Raw genomic sequence first — 591 nt, 5'->3', positions numbered from 1 at the left:
TTATGTGTTGTCGAGTCACGTGTGACTCAGAGTAAGCCTATGTACAGCATCTCTGAAGCTTGCCCTGTCCTGAGCCAGTCTCACTGACTCTGACACATCTACTGCCATTACCCTAGTCACTGTGTCAATCCATCTCATCCAGGGTCTTCCTCTCCTGTGCTGCCTCTTCACCGTTTTGAGAATTATGTCCTTCTCCAAAGCCACATGCCCTCCTGACCACATGCCCAAAGTATGTGAGAAGGGGCTTCAGAATCCTAGCCTCCAAGGAGAAAACTTGGGTTCACCCTCTCCAAGATCCAAGACAGACTTATTTGTTTTCTTGGTGGTCTATTGTATGTTCAAGACTCTTCTCCAGCACCAAAACTCAAAGGCATCACTTCTTCTGTTGCCCTTTAGTAATTGTCCAGCTCTCTGATACATAGCAAGTAATTGTGAAAACCATGTCCTGGATCAGGTCCACATTAGTCTCTAGACTGACATCATTGATTCTCAGTACTCTGGAAAGGTCTATGACAGCAGATTTTTCCAGTGCAATTTGTCTTTTCTGATTTCCTGACTGCTGGTGCCAAGAGTGTTGATTGTGGAGTGGAG

This window comes from Elephantulus edwardii, unplaced genomic scaffold (assembly GCF_000299155.1).
Source record: "Elephantulus edwardii isolate Elephantulus edwardi_28Jun2011 unplaced genomic scaffold, EleEdw1.0 scaffold00097, whole genome shotgun sequence".
Taxonomy (NCBI): domain Eukaryota; kingdom Metazoa; phylum Chordata; class Mammalia; order Macroscelidea; family Macroscelididae; genus Elephantulus; species Elephantulus edwardii.
Note: the sequence above shows the minus strand (reverse complement) of the source record.